Source organism: Marmota marmota, unplaced genomic scaffold (genome assembly GCF_001458135.2).
Source record: "Marmota marmota marmota unplaced genomic scaffold, marMar, whole genome shotgun sequence".
NCBI lineage: Eukaryota > Metazoa > Chordata > Mammalia > Rodentia > Sciuridae > Marmota > Marmota marmota.
In genome coordinates, this window is record NW_025999968.1 from 8,853,461 (window position 1) to 8,873,192 (window position 19,732).

The window sequence follows — 19,732 nt, forward strand, 5'->3', positions numbered from 1 at the left end:
CAAAATTGAAGTTTTCGTCTCCATAAGTCTTACTAATGCTAATAAAAGCATGAAGTTAATTAAGACAGAATGGAGAAAGGCAGAGGAGAGTGTCAGTCAATGGTCTCTGCACAGTAACATTTTGAACAGTTATTAAGAAATCAGATGACTAAAGCAAAATGTCAATAGAGGTGAAACTAAGAGGAAAAAGAAAGGAGAGTTATGGGACTCAACCCTCTAAGGAAGAAATTTTAAGACATGGGATGAGTAAAATTAAAAAGGACAGTGACAAGGTTTTAAAAAAACCTTAATTGTGTGGACCAGAGGGACATCATTTGGTATTCCACCATTCAAAAGACTCAAATCCACTTACCTCAGTTTGGAGAAATTTACTAAACTAGCAGGTAAAAATTTCAAAGAGAAATGTTAGACTGCAATCATCTGGAGAAATAGATTAACTATAATAAAATTGACAAAAGGCCAGATTCCCTGGACCTTACCCTTCTCTAGGGAACCAAAGCCTTTTGAACATGATTGGGTAAAATGGTTCTGGGTGGGTGTAGAATAAAAGTTTGTGGGACATTTTTACAGAGAAGCCTCATGAAATGTGGTACCAAAACATCAATGAAGCCTTACCAGGCACTATAACTGTTAAGAGTAAAGGTAAGGGTTGATAAAGATTACAGGGAAATTTTGGATAATAATTGGCATGTTCAACAAGGCTTTATGTAAACAAGGTAAACAAGTTTCGTGTCCTTTACCTGAATTTTTGATGGGAATGAATATTATGTCTGGCTTGGAAATACTTACTGAACTTGGTATTATAATGCAAAAATCTGCTGAGGAATTTGGAATGGAGGTGACAGTGAGAAATGTAAAGCCAATGAAATTAAGGTTAAATTTCAGAAGAGAATTCTTGTGCTTGAATACATTTCACTTGAAGTGGTTGCATCTCTTTTGTCTGATTATATTATGAGATGGACTTTCATATATTACTGGATAATATTTTTCATATCTAGTATTGCAAAGCAGAGATGTGTTAATCTGCCCTAATAATTGGACATGCTAAATGATACTCAACATGATTACCTGAATCCACATAATGTAGAACAGAAGCTGGTGTGTTAGTTGGGACAAATTCTATGTATAATAGTCACACACGGAAACTGTAAGCTATGAGCACCTCTCAGCAATGACTAAGTGGTTCTTAGGAGTAGAGAATTTTCATTTGAGGGACATTTTCTACCATGCTATTGTATATTAATTGAAATTACTCCTACAACTATCGGACATAAAATGATCTTGAATCCTCAAATCCTCCTGATGTTAGGTGATCAGAGAAACATTCTAATGGGGTGACAATGCACGTATTTCCATAATGATGTACTTTGTTTCCAGAATGGCCCCCTAAATTGTATGTGTTGAAAGCTAGGCACCCCATGAAGCAGAGTTCAGAGGTGGGGTCTTTGGAAGGTGATTGTATTATAAATGTTCTCACATGGGGATTGGATTAACCACTTAATTCATAGCTTAATTGTCTATTTGGAATCTTTAGGAGGTGAGACCTAGTTGGAAGACCCAGGCAAGCCTTTCAATGGCATATTCTGTGCCCTGTTTTTTTGTTTGTTTGTTTGTTTGTTTGTTTGTTTTCTATCTCTTCCCTTCCTGGCCACCATGTGAACAACTTTCCTCTACCAATTGATTCCTGCCTTGGTTTTCTGTCCTACAACAGGTCCAGAAACAATAGAAACATGTGACCAGAAACTGAAATCTTTGAAATTGTGAAAATGAATATTTTCTTCCGTTGGTTTTCTCAGGTGTTATCTCAAAGCAGTGGAAAACTTATTAACTCACATAATAAAATAGAAATGTTTTATATAGACTCTTGATACTGGGAAAATGCTAGGAGATATTCACAATCAAGGAGGCTCTTTTTCCCCTAGGACTAAATTTGGAACTACATAGGGAGCTGCCAGTTTCTTTCATCATTTGGACAGTGCCTTATAAACAGATCTTAACTGATCAATAGAGCTGTTTGGTTTGTAGATGGCAGTTCTAAGGTCAAGGAAAAGGATCCTGTTTCAAAGACCACTTCTGATTAAAATTGGTAAAAACCAATCATTTTGGTAGGTTGAATTACATTCTTGAAGTGATGGTAAAATTGAATTGTGATTAAAATCGCCTGTGTTTGAGATTTTATTGACTCGTGGCCTGTGCCACATGGTCAAGTAGAAGGACAATGGAACATTTTTCTAATAAAAGGATGTTTATATGGGGAACAGACTATGGAAATCTCTATTGGAATCTGAGATGTTCATTAAAGTAGGAGCAGTTGATTTCTATTAGAATCCACTAAGGATTGGAACCACTAAGTGGATCCCTTGGTGCACTACTTTGAGGTAGCCATCTGGCAACATGACATGGGTGGAACTTGGGAAGGGGGTGAGTATAGCAATGTAGAAATAAGTTGAATCAAGATATATTCCTCTTATACCCTAAAAAGCATAAAAGACCAGTAAGAACTGTTTAGTTTGTTAATAAAAGAGACAGAGATTACAAATGGCTTTGTGGGTAGATCTCCTGGGAAAGGGCTCTGAAATTAGCTAGCAAGATTTATGTCAGTAACTCCAGGGGGGCTAAAAATGGGGATGATCAGAAACAGACACTGACTCTGGCCTGTGCATTTATATCCAGGATAAGGTGCAAAGGCTCAGATAGAACCAGAATATAAAGTATTGCACCAATTTGGAAGGTTGGTCACCTTCTATTCAGACCAAGAAACACACTTTAGCCCATAATGTCCAACAGTGAACTACAGTTTGACAGAATTATAAAGGGCAATTGAAACATTGATTATATATATAGGAGTGGAAGGAAATCTCAACCCCCAAAGGTATAAACTTTGAGGCTACTAAAACAAAGAAAAGACAGATTAATGTAAAAAGGGGGTGCACATTGATTAGCATGCCAATGCAGGAGAATCACACAAATCTAGAAAAGGTAATATGAGTTTACTGGATGATAACACTTTATAGTTTTCTATGAAAGCCATAGAAGTGCCAGATGACTGAGACTTGAATAACCTTTTTATAGGAGACAAGGAAGTGGGGACTCAAGGCATTTTTAAATGGAGAATAAATGATTTTTATAGGAGATAAATGGGCTTGAAGAATAATCAAAGTTCACCTAAGAAAAAATTGACCGGGTCTCTGGGTGATGTGTCCACACTGATCCTTCCTCTTTTGAGTTAATCTTCTTTAGTTAATGAAATTTGTGGGGAGGGAGCATTCAAAACTATTGTATTCCTTCTTGAAGGACTTCCTTCATCAGATGAGGGAATTTCAGAGAATGATTCCTTTTATCTTGAGGGGGGCGGGGAAAGGAAGGGAGAAATGAGAAGGTATCATTTTTCTGAACCCCATATCTAAAATGTGGTGGGAGATATAGGCAGAAGGGCTGGCTCACACTCCTTCATGAATGTGTACTCACACCCAACATGGCAACCAGGGGGTGATGTGGGAGTATCCTCTCTGCATAGATTATCCTGTTTTGATTTAGGAAAGAGGGGTACACGGGTATGCCTGCGTTTCTTCCAAGGGTGGAGCATACTGGTATGATGACCATGCTTTTCTTTCTTCTTAGCAAATGTTTGAACTGTAAGAAGGAGTTATGGAAAACTTTTATTTATGCTCAATAAGCCAGAAATACTAGTGATAACTGGGACTTGCAAATGTCAATTGAAACGGGGGCAGTCTTAAGGGACTGAATCCTCAATCAGACAGTCTGAGCTAATTCTGAAATGAATTTTTTAACACCCAGGTAGAGTCTAGAAAATTGGAGAATTATCTGTGGGTATTGAAATTTATCCCAGAAAAGGTAATATGAGTTTACTGGATGATAACATTTTCCAGTTGGAAAGAAACCTGGCCACTGGCTAACTCCAATTTTTGCTTACTGTAGATGAGAAAAACATGATAGAAATTGGTGTATCTAGGTTCTATCTATTAGTGCATACAACTCATACAACCAGTAGAAAGAACAATTTACTCCTCATACAGGCATCTTTTTATTTTTAATATTTTCTATACATTAATTACTTGTAAAAAGCGGTCACATCCTCAAATTATATTACATGTAATGAAGGACTCAAGTAAGTCAAGACCATAAACTTTTAGTATATTAATAAAGAAGACATTCTAACATCCTTAGTCTGGCAAAATAATCAATTCTTCCCACATCTGCCACATTTTAATAATGATGAGTCCAATAACAAAGCTTAATCCATATCTTCAAAAACATGGAGACCTAGTGCCACGATTATATTGCTTTAATTCATGGTTTTACTCTCATTTTCTCTCCCTGTGATTTTTATTAACTCAGTCTTTCTCAGTGTTTGTTTGTGAATGTTTATTGAGAACTTAAATTCAGGGTTATTTGGGCTGTATTCTTATTACCTTATTTAGTCTTAAGCCTTAACTTTCATACTGTGTGTTTTTATTGAGTCAATAATTTGTCCCGTTTCACAAGTGCTTTAGACATAAAAATCATAAAACTGTACCTTTTCCAGGCTAAACTAATAGTTACTAACATAACCACAACTGTACAGTTCCAAAGGGCTTCCTTACACTGTATTTACCTAAGGGGCTGAACACTCATCCCCTAAGCATACATCATAGTCTTTACTGTCCTGAAACCAGAGTATTGTTTTCTTTTAAGGAGAACTCTAATAGGCACTAAATGTCAAAAATCACTTTAAAATCCTTAAATATTCATCTTCAAATAAAGTAACCAAGAAAGAACAATATTAAGACTTTCTTTTATCTCATAGTAAAATAACTGATGACTCGACTACACTCAACTTTTCTCCCAGGAAATTTTATTTGGAATTTCTAAGATATCTTCAGTTTACAGACTCTTTTAAGAAACTTAAATTTAAATGAGTTACTTTGTATTTAAAAGCTTATTTTCCTCTCCTCAATTAAAATAATATGTGATTGCAAGATAGTGGGTACCATGGCTACATACATATTGATTTGCTTTCGCTCTTCTGACGGCATTTCAATTTTAAAACGTGGTTTTTTTTTCTAATGTGCTTTGCTTTTAGCCATTCCAATTGCATTATTTTCTGGTATGAGAAAATTAGAACACAGTATCGGCAATCACGCATTCTAAAAAGATGCAATTGATTCTTAGGATAAAAGAGCCATTACCCACCACATTTTAGCATAAGCAGGTATCATGATTCACATTTCTAAGGACAGATGAAACTCATTGAAGCACAAATTTCTATGTGTATCTCAATGCTGTGGTGATGGTTTCCTATAAACATGCTTAGTAAATGAAATGCAAACAAATACAGCATTTAGGACTGCCACTACAGAAGCAGATGTGGAAGATAGCCAACTAAAGTTTTTTGTTGTTGTTGTTGTTTTTTTAACTTGGCTTCAGTTAACCAATTTAACATTCTTGGAGAGGCATCATATATATACGGTGAGCTAGTATTTAAACAGGGAGAGTGGCTTAACATTCAGATCCTGCAATCTCTCTGACAGTCTTTATGGAATAATTTCTGAGGAGTTGATGGCAATTTTAATTATGAACAAGCAGCCATTAGCCTGGATCCTGTGAACTGTTCAACTGATAACATGAGACAGAAGTTTTCTCTGCAGGTGGGTTAACAACTGCTGCCAAATACCTCTCTATCTTTACATCTTAGAGTAAGCCTATAGCAGATAGGTTGAATAATGTCCTCTGTCAAGAATCCCCAAGTTGAAAAGTTCTATTTCTTGTGAAAAAAATAAAAATAAAGGTGATTGATGCTAAAGGCTAGGCTCCTTGTGTCTTCAAAAGACAAAGTGATCCTTTGAGACAATACTGTTTCATTTTATAAGATATATTTAAGCTATCTCCCATTTTATTTTTCTGAAGTTGAAATCATAGGAAAGATTAGCCCTCTAAATTTAATTGCCTATAATTTTGCTATCAAGACAGCCCATCAAAGAGCTCTACAAACAGAGGAGTGATTGAAAATGAGAGACAAGTGTCTAGCTATCTGCAAAACTAATTTGAGCACTAAATTAGAATCACCCTGTTATGCTTTGCCTGGATCTTCTTCATTTGCATCTTGTGTACATACCAACCCCCAAATGCATATCTTCCTTTCACACAAGTCTAACAGTATGCTAAATGATGGCAGAATGCATCTCCAGGGCTGAGCTTGCAATCAGATTGATTTTTGAGAATCAAATTCCAACCCTAGGAAATGAACAAATTTCAGTGATATTGTTGACCCAAAGATCTATACAAATATATTTGAGGGAAAGACAAGTGGAATAAAAAGGTAACTTCCAATATTAACATGTAGTTATTTAAGGGCATCTTTGTGACTTTTTAGAAGAGTCCCATCACAGCAGTGACTGATTCTCTAATTTCTCTCAACCATAATTGTTTTTAAACCATCTTAGTATAACTACTTGCTCCAATTTGTTTTAAAAAGCATTGCTCTTCCTGTTTCAATAAATATGACTTCAAATAAAACTTTATCACAGACAGGATGGGAAAATGGCATGATATGGGGTAATTTCCTGTGATCCATGAGCCTCTTCTCATGAAATTTATGTCAGCGTTGGCCTAGGTTGGACTCAGAGAACCTCACTATTACTTGTTATGGTTTTGCCAATGTTGTTATTGTCATATTTAGTTTTTACTATAATAAATGATCAGGTGCAAAATGGAGGTGAGAATTTTCAGGTATAGAAACATAGAGGGCTTATGGTTTTTTGAGGTTTTGCAACTTAAGTGATCTATGAGTATGTGTCAAGTTGAGTAACTCTTAACTGAATTCAAAAACTCTAATTCAAGTCTTTGCCTTACAGAGATCTGTTTTTTTTTCCTTCTCAATACTTCACATTGGGATATTACTAAATCAAAGAAAATGTTTTGCTGCAAAGAAAGTAACTTTCCTACTTACTCAAATTTTATTTTCACAAGAAAGTAATATAAATATGAGAAAATATTAGATGATTCATGGGAACCTACCTAGAATTTTCCTTACTACATAGCAGTAAACACTTGAAAAGAAAAAATATATATTTCTCTCTCTCTCTCTCCCTCTCTCTCTCTTTCTCTCTCTCTCTCTCTCTATATATATATATACACACATATATATACACACATATACATATATACATATATATGTGTGTGTTTGTGTGTACACACACACACAAACACATATATATGAATCTTTATGTATAATTATACATATTTAATAAATTTATACATATACATATATTATTTTAGGAGAATATTTAAAAACAACCAAATTTAAAGTGTGAAGGGAGTTCAGAGGCCATGTTAGCAGGAGATTGTTATATACAGGTGAGCAGTGCCAGTTATGCCCATGCGTCTGCTTATACTTGTCCCAACTAGGCAAAATGCACTTGTCATAGTTTGGGTTTTCTGAGATGCAAATTAGGAGATAATATTAGCATGCATTTCTTTTTCAGCTTTTATTGACAAATAAAAATGTATATATTTAAATATATATATATTTAGCATATATAATATGATATGTGTATACATATATAAAATGGTAAAACAATTCCTACGGTGTCACAAACTAATTAGCAAATCCATCACGTCACACAGTTTCTTTTTTAAAAATGTGATAACAATACACAAATTCTGCTCTTTTAGCAAATTTTAGGTACACCTAATATATATTTGTTGTGGTTGTGTTTGTTACTATACTTGGAATTGAACACAGTGCTTACCACTGAACTACATGCCCATTACTTTTTATTTTTTTATTTGAGACAGGGTCTCTCATTAAGTTGTCCAGGCTGGCCTCAAACATGCGATACCTGTGCCTCAACCTCTGGAGTCACTGGGGTTACTGGTGTGCGCTGCTGTCCTCAGCTCTTCACAGTAAATGATCAACTAACTATGTACACTGTGCTGTACATTAGGTCCTCAAATAACCACAAATTTCTAACCTGTGAAAAACTTCTCATTTCCCTCACCCTCTAACCCTCCTAGTAACCACCCTTCTATATTCATTTTCTGAGTTTGGCTTTTTAAAATTCTATGTAGGGCTCTTATTAGGGACTGCTTTGGGTTCTAGACCCTTTGGAAAGTAGGAGAAAAGGTAAGCAGTTTGGACAAAGAGAAAAATTTGTTTGTGATTCAGTCTGAACAACTTGTCAACCCTCTCCACAGGGAGCTCTTTAGTTGGGCTGGATTCCCAGAGTTGGCTCACATTAGGGTGAACAAGGATCTGGCTCCAGTACTCCTCTGTTGATCAGGTATTGAGTGAGAGTTTCACCTCACAGGAATGAACTGAGGCGAGGTGGGCTCTTTGTTTTTGATTAGAGCTCTCCCAAGTAGGGCTGCCAGCTGAGGGTCATCTTGTTGAACTGCTCACAGTGAGGAGAGAAAGTCCTACTTCCCTTAATGGACTACTGGAGAGGTAATGACTCACTACATTTACCAAGGACTTCCTCATGTTTTGTATAATGTGATTTCCCATAAATATCCTCAGACTCAACTCATGTAAAATACCATCCTGTCTCTGCACACTTCCTTGACTTCTCAGGTAGGATTGACCATCCCCCTTTTATTTAACTGCAGAATCCTTTAAAGACATAATTATAAATATTCAAAGTTCTTATTACAATATTTTTTCTGCATATTGTTATTTTCTACAATACTCTGAGCTATTTGGAGACAGGACATATCCCTCATCCTTGTGTTTTTATCACCTAGCATAGGACCAAGAACAGAGTTTGTGCTCAATGAAAGGACAAATGAATAGATAAATTACAACAAAGAACTGATTCTAATCCTCACTGAAAAACAGTTAAGGTGGAACATTAAAAGAATACTAGAGATAAAAAGGAGACAGGTTTGCCCTTTGAGAATGATGTGCACTGAAGAAAATGAGCCAGACATGCAAGTTGATTTCTAGTGGCTGTGTGTGTCCTATGAAGGAGGAGAATTCATTTGATCGCACCGAGTAAAGAGTTTATCGACATCTCCAGTGCAGTTAGGAATGTGGGGGAATAAAAATTTTTAATTGCATAACACTTTCTATCTTCTAATAAGAGAGATAAAGCAAGGGGAAAATAAAATAAAAAGACTACGGGCTGGGATTGTGGCTCAGTGGTAGAACGTTCACTTAGCATGGGCAGGACCCGAGTTCGATTCTCAGCACCACATAAAAATAAAGGCATTGTGCTGTATCCATCTACAAAAAAGATTCTCTCTCTCTCTCTCCTTTAAAAAAAAGACTATGTGTTATACAACTCATAAAAATAAAAGCAAATTTTTCTTGTTGGAAGGGATTCACAGAATAAGAAAATATAATTAACTGGAAAGGTAAGCAAAATTTCAGGAAGGTAGTAACTTTTGAACTTAACTTCATATTTTTATAACTAAATGTGATCAGTTTGGTGATGTATGCTAGGTCATTTTCTCTTAGAAGCAAAAAGAATGAATTAAATATGGGAGACAATTAATGGGGAAAATAAAAATAAAGGATGAAAGGAAAGGTAGTGGAAATAGGAAGAACTTTAGAAATTTATACAGGGAAAAAAAAACATGATGTGGATCTGATACCTATGGTATGACAGAGGGTAGTAGGAAAATTGAATAGAAAGTCTCATATTGCAGTGAAATTTTGACAGAATCTTAGACAGGCAGATGGGGAAGCCTTGGAGCAAAGATCACTCATTACAGGATAGCCACAATCAGTCATTTTCTGGGAGCATTCCAGGAACAATATGGCCTTGGTACCAATGCTGTGGTGAATTCCAAATAGATGGCAGCTGGAAGGTTTCAGAATTCCTTGATTCAAGTTCTTTCTCTCTCTCTCTTTTTTTAAATTTTTTTTGTTGTTGTTGTAGATGGACACAATATATTTTATTTATTTTTATGTGGTGCTGAGGATCGAACCTAGTGCCTCACATGTGCAAGGTAGGCGCTCTACCTCTGAGCTACAGCCCCAGCCCTCAAGTTCTCTCTTAAAGGAAGATCTGAGCAGTGCATACCATAAATGTCATAGGCAGAAAAGAAAACATTTCAGGAGAAGGAACCACACAGTTTAAGTCATAGGATACACAACTGAAATCTTTGGTTGCAAATGTTAACAGAATCTATGAGCAAACACTAGTGGCTAAGGAGTAAAGGCAGGCAACTATCTAAGCCCCACCATTATTTTAATTATTTGTTTTGTTTATAATTTGTCTACTAGTTGATATGATTACTCATTTTTTCCTTCCTTCCTTCCTTCCTTCCTTCCTTCCTTCCTTCCTTCCTTCCTCTCGTCTTGCATCAAAGAAAATGCCTATGAGCCCAACAGCAATCATAACCTTCTAACTATAGTTGTTTAAAGAAAAAATATTTTTTTTCTTGCCCATGACCTTCAATAGCGGTGTCTCATCCATTTCCTATTCCCATAACTTATGTGCTGTGCCTCTCTAACAAAGAATGTGAGCCTCTTGCCCAGCTTCATTGCATATTCTTTTCCAACACAAAATACTTTCAGGGTTGAAAATGATTAATTCTGATATAATTCACATATGGATATGTTGGTAAAATATTTGTTGCTGCATCTGTGCTGCAGCGTTTATCTACCTCCTATAGGAAATCAGGTTTTGACAGGTGTTTTATGTGTCCAATTGTGATACCTGCTTTCCCCGAAAGAAGTTAAGAAGCACATAGCAGAATGTTTTGAATACCCTTTATAACAATTTATCAGCAATAATTTGTTTGTTTGTGTGAGTTAAAAGTGGCCCTGGTGACTGGGACAGCCTGACCAAGAGAACATACACTGACCCTTGATTTTGTTATATTTTTTTTCCAGCTTCCTCTGGAAATTAGCGCTGTGCTCTCAAAGCTGTGAAAACTCCCTTCAAAAGTGCTGATTACTAGTTGTATTATAGGTTGAGAGGCTGCTCCAATAAAGACCCCCTACACTTCAAAAGCTGACTTCTGGACTTGGTGTTCTTGATTTCTGTCAGTAGTGGAATACACTTTGAGAGGACAGATGCACATTCCTTTAACATTCTTGATGAATCAGAGAAATCTATACCCTGCATCTCCAAAGCAAAACAAACCAAAAACAAACAAACAAACAAAAAAACCCAGCAGGAGTCCTGAGCAAAGGCAGTGATTTCCTGTGCTGTGTCCCTTGGTACCAATAATGGCCCAGGGAACAGGAGACAGGAAAAGTTGGGAAAAAGACACAACTTCAGCCAAAGGAAGGGTAAACACTGGAGGAGACAGTTCCTTAGGGCAGAGTGGGAGCTGTGACTACTGGAATTCAAGTCTACATCTTCAACACATCTACAGGGTTTTCCTGATTGGGAAGTAGGGCACAAATGGACTCGGGGTAACTGGGAGATGATGAAGAAGAAAGGGTGTATGAAAGGGCTACAGAATTTTGCTGCATAAAACATTCTACCCACACTTGCATCTTAGAAATACAACACAATTTATCTGTTAAAAAGGGTGGGACAGGAAGTGAAAGAAGATGGCATGCTGAACAGGTTTTACGTGTTGTGTATTTTTAGTATATATATCACAGAGGTTGGTCTTGATGTATTTTCTTTAAAATTTTGCTTTTAGTTATGCTTATTTGTTGTTCTTTATCATGTAAAAGATTAATTCCAGAACCATTTCTGAAATTATACTTGATTCAGAAAATGGTAAGTATTTAAATCTCAGTAGATGCATGTACATTGGAGATTGAGAATTCTGCTTTTTTTTTTTCTAGGAACACTTTTCATTGTCTAAGAGGAAACAGAGCTCTCATCTGCTGGGATTTGAACTAAAGACCTTGAGATCCCAAGGTGAATGCTCCTTCACAGGACCTCAAAACAGTCTGCTTGGAATAAATGAATCTCTGATTAATCCAATTTATGTTAAAAACAGTACAGATAGGGCCTGCATTTCCCAGAGAAGGATGAATCAGCTTTCATGGCCTATTGCAAATGCTGCATTCTTTGGGCCTTCAAACTGAAGAGAAGACCTTTGTTCACTGAGGGGAAAAGTTCTGCTAATGGTGTGGCATGTTACAGGATTTAGGCCAAAGAAAACTGCCAATGATCCTGACTTTTTAAAGAAAACTTCTGATTTTGTTGCCATGCTTTACCCTGTTTTCTCCTGACCTATAAAAATAATTTTGACAGAACAAAGAACCAAAACCAAATAGATTAAAGTTTTAGTCATCTTTCTATCTTTTTATTTTTCTTAAAATGTTTATATTTTACTCTGTGTTTTACTGTCTGTTCTCACACCTGCTCCTCTGTCGGGAGCTGCCACATAGGAGCTGAGCACCCCCAGGCTTTGAGGGAGTGGAAATGTGGAGACTGGCTTCCTCTGCTCAAGGAACCAGGTGGATCCCTATCTCCGCTTGGCAGGGGGATGAAGCTCTGGGAGTGAGTGTCACCCAATGAGACTGGGTTACACCCCCCTGAAACCCAATCCCTTGCCTCATTTGGGTGGAACTTTCTCTAGTGCCTTCCCCTCAATAAATAGGGAATGCTTTCTCTTTTGTCTGCCTTTATTGCTTCCTTTGTGGAAGATGGGGCTGAGGAGCCGTCACTGAACCCCAAGAAAAAGGTATTTTCTCTGTCTCTGTGTGATTACCCAATCCACCTGTAGTGACCCTGACTGATTTAGTGCATATCCTCCGAGCACCTCTGCATTTAGAAGTATCATATTCACTCCAGAAAACAAGATCTTATGTCACAAAACATTCAACTCTGGTCTCCTTTTGAAGATGCAGTCCTTCTTATTGATCATGTACTTATTATTCCATGAATGCAGCTTCTCTCTTTAACTCACCTCTTTGTTCTCCACCATCACCCTCACTGCCATGACCAGCACCTCCTACAATTTCTCTGTGATCATTTTCTCCTTTATATATTACTTCCTTTATACAACTTTTAAACTTGTCCGTAGAAATGAACCCTTGAGGCTCTCACACCAAACTGGCAAATCAAGATTCATTTTTTTCATTGACAAGCATATGTATATATACATATACATATGTGTATATATATATATATATATATATATATATATATATATATATAAAACAAGGCTATATAACCTTGTTTTATACACACACACACACACACACATATATATATATATATATATATATATATATATATATATATATATATCCTTGTTTTTGTATCTTTTAAAATACTAACTTTATATACATTTTATATGAAGACAGCTTTAGAGTTAAATGAAGAACATTAATATGGTCTTCACTAGTAAAAGTTTTCCAACCTCAACATTAACCATTAGATATTAAGGAACGTGATGTATGTTCCTCATGAAGCAGTGGTCCCATTTAATACAGAAACCATTGGAGAAAACACCTTTATAAGACTCAGCTTTATAAGATAGGGACAAAATGCTGAAAAGATTCTGATGAAGAAGTCAGATCCAGCTGGAGAAATGCTGAGGTCAGTTACAACTGGGTAACTGCATTTTGGTTTGCTCATTGAAGAACAGTTGAGTTCAATTGTAGGGCGTTGGATAGAATTTGGTCAGCTCCAATTGGCTTGGAGTTGCCCACAGGAACAATATGCTCATTGAAAAATGGGCACCAGAACAAAGAGAAAAGCATAGTCCTGAGAAATGTTAACCCCAATCCCATTCACAATGCCCAGACTAACAAATAAATCCAGATTCTTAGAATCTACAAATGCCTTTCTGAAGTCGCAAGTAGTTTTTTTCTTAATTTAGGCCTGAAATGGATTTAAACGGCATGGTCTTGGAAATTGATAATTTCCTTCTTTCTTTCAGGACTCTCTCTCTTCTTTGTTCCTTTATGACATGTTTTATAATTTCATTAATCATTCAGAACTTGGATAAATATTATTGTGTAATCCTATTCATTTGACCTGTACCTATTTGTTACCCAATGTTTCTGATATATGTTAATAGAAAAATAACTCAAGAAATATTTGAGAAAGAAAATAAGTTTTAGTTCTTTAAACAACTGTATTAACAACTATATTATTGTAAAGTAATGACGGTATACTTCTATTTAATAAATCACATACATTTGCTATTTAATCTCCAATTATCTCAGGCAATAAATAACAGAAAAAAATTCTTAATAAATTCCAAAATAAAATCTTTTATAATTGATAAATCTTTTATCTGTTTTGCAAAAAATCTGGAAGAATTCAGGAAGTTTGTTTCATCTTTTCCTTTTCTTTATTGAAGTATATTGCTTGTATTTTTGGCCCATTGAGAAAGATCAACTAATAAGAAAATAAGGAAAAGTCAGCAATGAAAAGGGAGGACAAACAATCCAAGTTATTTCTCAATAAAGCTGGTATAAAAATTCCAGTTTACAATATTATTTATAAAATGTTTTAGAGAAATAAAATTATCTTTGCATAAGAAAATTATGTGCGCTTTTTAGAAATGGTCAATGTTGCCTTAATTTTCTGACTAGATCTTGACATTTGAAGAAAAAATACTTAGATCTTTCTTCTCACATGAATATGTGAAGATGGTACTCTTGCATACTGGAAAACAATGTTAATCCAGCAGAGAATGAATCAACTCTGTCATGTGTAACAGTTTGGCTATTGGCTATGGCATCATCTAAATGAAATGGAAGCATTAATATCATTTCCTGTCTGCTGTGTGAACAGCTTCCTTTCTCCACGAGTACTGATATTAGCAGCAGAACTATGATCTTATTAGTTGCAAATTATTAAATTCCTGCATCTGTTATTTATTGCCTGAGATAATTGGATATTAAAGAGCTATTTCCTATGATGGCTGGCAGAATTATGAGTTAATATATCAGCAGGATAGTAGGTGAGAAAAAAATTGATCTATTCTTTACCTAGCCCATCATCCCCTGCAACTATAGGGTCTTACACATATAATCTATGAGAAAAATCATGATATAACTAAGGGGTAAGCAAATTAAAAAATCAGGAGAGGAATGTCACTGTATCCATCAAAAATAATACATTATAAGAGACAAAGAAGGGTAGTGGAAATGATCCAGATTAATAGAGGCAATCTATAAAATTATATCTAAGTGCAATAGCTATCACTAGACTAAATCTGGTACCAGAGGGAAATAAAAATCCCCTAAATATTATCACTACTTCAATGGACAGGACTTAAAAACATGATTGATTAGCTTAAAATGTTGAATCAACATTTAATATGTTAATATGATCACTGTACTGTGGGTTTTTCATTGTTTTTATTTTTTTGTTTCTGGGGATTTAAGACAGGGTCTGTGCATAAAAGCACATCCTCCACCACTAAACTAGGAACCTAGTCCCAGAATTGTATTTTGAAATTATAAATGTTTTAGGTGATACATATTTAATATATGCTCTGTAACATTATCTTATAGTATATTTTTATAATTTTTGAAGGATTCTACTCTTCTTAAGTGACCAAACCACAACATAGCTCTCCAACTGTAATACCATAAAATAACAATATGATTTATTATTTATTCTATAATATTACAAAAATGAAAGAGTATATATCATGTATTATATGTTGTATGAAGAAAAGTTGTGTGTGTGTGTGTGTGTGTGTGTATTTCTGTGTGTTTTGGTCTGAGAGTGACAGGAGAAAGAGACAACTGTAAACAGGTGAGACAGGCAAATGACAAAGAAAACCAAAGGGGTAAAGAAAATAATAATGGGGAATACGGGTAAACTTTTAAAAAAATTATCCTTATTATCTCAATTATTTTGTAAGTCTAAAATTATTTTCAAATAAATAAATAATTAAAATAAATGCCTAAAATTGATTTTTAATTATTTTTTATCACTTCTATTGCTGTTGTTGTTATTATTTGGTACCAGGGATTGAAATCAGGGGCATTCAACTACTGAGGCACATCCCCAGGCCTATTTTGTATTTTATTTAGAGACAGGGTCTCACTGAGTTGCTTAACGCCTCACTGTTGCTGAGGCTGGCTTTGAACTCTCCATTCTCCTGTCTCCCAGCCTTCCATGCTCTTGGGATTACAGGTCTCTGCCAACTTGCCTAGCCCTAAAATTAATTTATAAGGGACATGCACTAAAAGAAACAATGAAAGAATTATTTTAACAGAAGAAAATTATTCAAGATGAAAGTAAAAACAAAACTTTTCCCACATGAAACCACATAAATACAGTTAAGAATGAAGAGCCCCACAAGGTATAAATGTGTGGGTAAAATAAATGATTATTAACTGTCTCAAACAAAATAATATTGTCTAAATTATTTCAAATTATATGTAGAAATAAAACATAAGAATGATAACACAAAAGATGAAAAGAGGTAAGGATAGTTAAACTTTTTGAGGATCTTTTTACTTTGATACTGTTAAGTGTTAAAGGTCATTGTTACATAGACTCTATTATGTCAAAATTGAATATTTCAATCTATGATTACCATTAATAGAACAAAATGTTAGTTGAAAATGTTTTAACTAACATGCTAACATGAGCAGTAAATAGAATAATAAAACTACTAACTTAATTTGAAATGACAAAATTAAATAAAACAAGTTATATCAAATATAAAAAAATAGGTGATAGATGCAAATCTCTAATATCAGAAATTACAAATATATATAAGGTTTTTCTTTGGGCTATTGATAGGGTGGATGCTATTAATGACTTAGTATTAAATTTAATTTTAGTATTAAAACATATTTACATTCCTTGTATAAACTCCACCAGGTCATCATGTGTTATTTTTAACCAAAGTGTTTTTTTTTTCACAATTATTTCTGTTAAGATTTTTGTCAATTAAAATTTTTTAATGTGTTTCTCTATAATTTTTTTTTTCATTTACAAAGGATAATGGGGGGGGGGTTAAAATTCTAGAATGCTATCTCTTTTAGCTAATTGATGGTGTCAAACTGCTTGTCTTCTCACTTTAATGAGTTGTGTTGAGAAGCAGCTGTTTTCATTATTTCTCTACGGTGACCATTATGGATTTCTCATCTACCAATCCACAATGTACTTCCTACCTATTTTACCATTATTACTATTTTTTAAGAGAGAGAGAGAGAGAGAGAGAGAGAGAGAGAGAAATTTTTAATATTTATTTTTTTAGTTTTCGGCGGACACAACATCTTTATGTGAATGTGGTGCTGAGGATCAAACCCAGCGCCGCGCACATGCCAGGCGAGCGCGCTACCGCTAGAGCCACATCCCCAGCCCTACCATTATTATTTTTTAAAATCAGATATTTCATGGTATGCTTCTGGTTTTCTTTGTATTTATTTTTCTTATGGTTCACAGATCTTCTTGCATCTGTGGCTTGAAGTCTTTCATTTCTGATTTCAATAATTCTTGGCCAACATCTACATAAACACTGTTGTAGACAAAATTTTTTATTTTCTTTTGTTGGGACTAATTTTTAACCTTTTCATTGTCCTGTTTGTCTCTTACACCTTTTGTAAATATTCTTTTATTTTTTTCTCTCTGTTTTATTTTGAATATTTTGTATAGACCTGTTTTGCACCTTAGTAATGCTTTCTCTATTATGTCTCATGTACGGCTAAATCCATCTATTTACTTTCTAGTTTCTGTTAATATTTTTTCAATTAAAAGTTTTTATTTGATTCTTATGATCAAACTCTCTAGAGTCTTTCTTCCATTCTATTATTTCATTAGTAAGTGTTTTATAAAAACTCATACTTATTGATTACAATATCTAAATTCCCTTTAGGACTGCCTCTATTATTTCCTGTTGTTTGGCTTTCCTATCAAATTTTAATTGAATTATCAGTTCATTGTATAAGAAATTTTAGCAATTCTGTTCAATGTTATGTTCTTCCAGAGAACATATATTCATGTACTTTAAAAAAAAATTATGACAAGTTAAAATAGAGAAAATCACAAAGATTTTAATCTGGGATTGAACTAATTTTGAAACTTGAGGGGTTTTCTATACCCTGTTCATCTTCTAACAGATGTTTCTAACTAAAAGTTGTATTTTCCACAGTGCTTCTAAGTAACTGCCTCCATTTTTTTAGTGTTATTCCTCCTCTCTTTGTCTTTCTAGCAGTGTAAGTCTGTCAAAAGCCTTGATGGCTTCATAGCATCTATGCTACTTTGTTCTATTATCTACACTTAAAAATCTTCCAAAGCCTTGGAAAGAAAGGCACTAGGTAATGTTCGTGTTTTTCCTTTCTTTTTGGAACTTTGGTCCCTTAAATCTGACTGCTTTAGAAGAAATTAATACTAAATTTTGTCGTTCATCATGACCCTGCTAAAAGCTTGACTCAGTTTTTCAGTCTCTTAGCTATTGTTTCCTGCTCATCTTTTAGACTTTTTTGGCTTCTGATCATAAATTTATGAAACTAAACAGTATTGCACCGTTTCCCTACCCTTATTAGTTTTTTAGGGCTTTCATAACAAAGCACCCCTAAGTACCATCAGCTAGCATCAACCACAAAGTCTTACTGTCTTATATTTCTGAGAACTGGTACATCCCAGTATCTGCCCTCATTTTTATATGGCATTCTCCCTGTGTGCATTTGACTCAGAAATTTCCTTCTCATAAGGACCCAGTCACATTGAGTTAGTGACCCACCCTATTGCAGAATGAACCCATCACAATTTAATTAATTTTATCTTTAATTACCTCATTTTCAAGTAAAATCACATTTGGAGGGCCAAGAGTTAAGGCTGACATATAAATGGGAAAACATCATGCAACCTATGAATTCCTCTCAGAGCCCTGTGTCCTTCATATCTTCTATTTTCGGGTGGTTCTTGAAAGTCTTTGGAAAGATATTTTGTATTTTTCCCAACTTTTCTAATTGTTCTTAGACATATGAATGATCTGATATCATCTGGTCAATAATATTCATATGTGGATTCTCAGGTTTATTCTCAAATCCGTAGTTAGTCACAGAAACATCATGACTTCAATCTTCCCTGTAAGAATTTTACTGAGGGTGGCACAGAGTTGAAAATGTCAATCCCAGTGTGTCATTGATTTCCATTTATTAATAACACTTTCACCATTTGTGAAATTCGCACATTGAAGTCAGTTTGAGGGCCATATATAAAGGTTTTGCAAAATGATAAAAGAGAAAGAAAGATGGCCAAAATAGTGTCTGATAGGGCTTCTCTGATACTTGTCTTTCAATGCATACAGTTATAGAAGAAAAAAAAGGTAAGCTTGCTATATGAGTGATATCTGAATGTTAAAGTTTATGCAGTTATTGGTAGTGGAATATTTTCCAAAATTCACCAGGAAACTATGTAGCTAAAGAGATTGAAGTAGTTTACAATTTTCATCATGACAGTGATAGCAGGGAGCCATGTCATTTGAAGCAGACACAAAGACAGGAAAGAATTTCTACCTTATAGTATAAAGTTCCATTTTACATTCTAAAAGAGAACTCGTTTGGCTGTCATGGATAATTGATGGAAGCATTGAATCCACCTGTTTCCTTATTTTTTATATTTCCTTTGGTTCTATACTGTAGGGCTTTTCTGTTTCATTCAAAGGAAGACATTGCAATATTGCTGTATTTTAATTCCTCATGCACAAATTCTTCACTTATTGGAATTTATCCAGATGTTTTTCAAGAAGGTAGCTGAACTTTTGTAACATCAATGATTCATGTATGTTACTTCCTTTCCCATTTTTATTTTTCATACACATATGTTTGCCTTTTTAAAGTCTTCATATTCACTTAATGTATTCCCACTTCACATTTGAACAGAACAAT

The 19,732-nt window shown here is 34.8% G+C and overlaps 2 long non-coding RNA genes across 2 annotated transcripts; both read left to right on the forward strand.

The window, feature by feature from the left end:
• The first annotated feature begins 550 nt into the window (after positions 1–550).
• LOC107136333 lies at positions 551–12,187 on the forward strand. The gene is made up of 2 exons (XR_001502675.2): positions 551–642; positions 11,753–12,187. It is a non-coding gene; the product is annotated as an uncharacterized LOC107136333 (long non-coding RNA).
• LOC125616898 lies at positions 9,297–10,965 on the forward strand. Its single transcript, XR_007347675.1, has 2 exons — positions 9,297–9,951; positions 10,841–10,965. It is a non-coding gene; the product is annotated as an uncharacterized LOC125616898 (long non-coding RNA).
• Positions 12,188–19,732: the final 7,545 nt, after the last annotated feature.